Here is a 2,853-nt window from a genome sequence, read left to right as displayed (position 1 = left end):
AACAACCTCAGATATGCAGATGATACCACCCTTACAGCAGAAAGTGAAGAGGAGCTAAAGCGCCTCCTGATGAAGGTGAAAGAGGAGAGTTAAAACGCTGAATTAAAATTCAACATTCAAATAACAAAGATCACGGCATCTAGTCCCATCTCTTCATGCCAAATAGATGGGGAAAGAATGGGAACAGTGACAGACTTCATTTTCTTTGGCTCCAACATCACTGTAGATGGTGACTGCAGCCGTGAAATTAAAAGATACGTGCTCCTTGAAAAAAAAAAAAAAAAAACTATGACCAACCTAGACAGCATATTAAAAACCAGAGACATTGATTTGCTAACAAAGGTCCAGCTAGTCTAAGTTATGGTTTTTCCAGTAGCCATGCATAGATGTGAGAGTTGGACCATAAAGAAAGCTGAGCACCAAAGAACTTATGCTTTTGAACTGTGGTGCTGGAGAAGACTCTTAAGAGTCCTTTGGACTTCAAGAGATTAAACCAGTCAATCCTAAAGGAAAGAAGTCCTCAATGGAAAAGAAGGAAAGAAGTCCTCTGTGGAAGGACTGATCCTGAAGCTGAAGCTCCAATGCTTTGGTCACCTAATGCGAAGAACTGACTCATTGGAAAAGACTCTGATATTAGGGAAAATCAAAATCAGGAGGAGAAGGGGACGACAGAGGATGAGATTGTTGGAGGCATCACCAACTGGAAGGACGTGAATTTGAACAATCTCTGGGAGTTGTGATGGACAGAGAAGTCTGTCATGCTGCAGTCCAGGGGATCACAAAGAGTTGAACACAACTGAACCGAACTGAAAATATTACACACACTATGTGTCAGGCTCTTTATTCAAGGTGGGAAATACAGCAGAGCACAGGCAGCTAAGTCCCCATTTCAGCACCTTCCATTCCAGGTGAGGAGTTTGAAGGGAAAAGCTAGATAAACTACTGAAAAATTATTTCTGTTGTACATGTGTATGTGTATGCTCACTCATATCCAGCTTTTTGTGGCCCCGTGGAGGAGCCTGCCAGGTTCCTCTGCCCATGGAATTTTCCAGGCAAGAATACTGGAGTAGGTTGCCATTTCCTTCTCCAGGAAATCTTCCAGACCCAGGGATTGAACCCTTGTCTCTTGCATCTCCTGCAGTGGCAGGTGGATTCTTTACCACTAGTGCCACCTGGGATAAACATTGATCTAGGAGTTAAGTTTTATTAAACAGACTATAAAGGAAATACATATGTCTGACTAAGGAAAGTGTAGACCTATGCTTCCAAAGAGCTCAGAAAGAGCACGTATGTGGTTAATGAAATGATTAAGATGAGAAAGATCATTACATCACAGCATAATTATGTGTGTTTCTCTCAAGACTGCATACGTGGCACTGTACCCTTTATCCTAGAATTTTTCCTAGACTCAGAACTAAGAAAGCAAAGCAGCAGTTGGCAGAGAGAAGAGGAGAAAGAACATCAAACATTATGTGCCAGAAAGAATAGTACTGAAAAATTCACTGATAAATAGAGAACAAGGGAAGGTGTAAAGGATGATTATTGAGTTTTGAACCAGGTCATCAGAAGTCCAGAATCACTGCAGGAGGAGGAGGGAAGAGGATGAGTTCAGTTTGGGTCATTGCATCCTCAGGAGTCAAAACACATCCAAATGTGGATGTCCAGAAACAGCTGCAAATATTGACAATGATTATTGCTAATTCACAGATTTGGGGTCAGTTGTGTAGAGCTTAAGTTTGAACAATGTAATCACTGAAAGGAAGCAAAACAGAGAAGCACGTAGAGCAAGTGGGCATTTTATAGAAAAATTATATCAGCTTCTGGGGGAAGAGGGCAGAGGGAGGGAGCCATGGAGCAATCTAAAAGGAGCAGAAGAGGATGAGGCCACCTGAGGTGGGTGTGTGAACTGAACGTGCTCCCCAAGCCCTAACCCCAGTGTGATGGTTCTTGGAGGAGGGATGGGAGGCACTGCTTTGGAGGATAATCAGGTCATGAGGGTGGAGTTGTCAGGAGTGGTATTTCATAGTGTGATATAGTGAGAGGTGACCTTGCTTGCCAGCTCCAGAAGACATGGCAAGAACGCAGCCGTCTACAAACCAGGACACTGACTATGCTGGCACCTTCACCGTGGGCTTACCAGTCTCTGAAACCACGAGAAATAACTCTCTGTTGTTTTAGTAGCCTGGTGTATGGTGTTCTGGGCTAGCAGCCTGAGCTATCACCAAGAGTGAAGCGCCAGAAACAAAGGGAATGAAGATGAGGAATAAGCTGCAGAGCAGTGAGTGGGGACCAGAGACAGACAGGGCTGTCATCCCTGAGTCTCAAGAACCTGTTTTGAGAGGTTTGTTGGGGAGATGACAGAAAGCAAATGGATGAGGCGGCACAGGGACGGGCGGTCAGGAAGCAGTTGATAAAGCAGATTCCTTCAAAGGAGCAGGTGGAGCACCAGCTTCACAGGGCAGTGAGGGCTCCTCAAGGAGGCTGCTCCTGAGTGACCCTCTTATACCTGATCCTTCCGGTGAATGACCTAATACGTCACCTTCTCACTCCTCAAATATAATGAGTTAGCAGAATACCTTTGGTAATGCCTGACACAGTGAAAGATGAGCACTCATTTTCTAAGACAGCAAGAAAGGGGAAGAAATTTGATGACAACACTGGAAATGTTGATATGAACAACAGTGCTTAGGGACTTAGTCAAACACTTTTTATCTTTCCAATAGCATACAGAATTGGACAAAGGGGCAGTTGTAGATTTTGGGAAAGTAGCCTCTGTAAGGTACACTTATAACAACAAAGAACACCCCCCAGAGAACACCCCAAGGACCCTACTTCCTTGCTGAGTTCTGAAGC

Source organism: Muntiacus reevesi, chromosome 19 (genome assembly GCF_963930625.1).
Source record: "Muntiacus reevesi chromosome 19, mMunRee1.1, whole genome shotgun sequence".
Lineage (NCBI taxonomy): Eukaryota > Metazoa > Chordata > Mammalia > Artiodactyla > Cervidae > Muntiacus > Muntiacus reevesi.
This window is presented reverse-complemented; position numbering follows the sequence as displayed.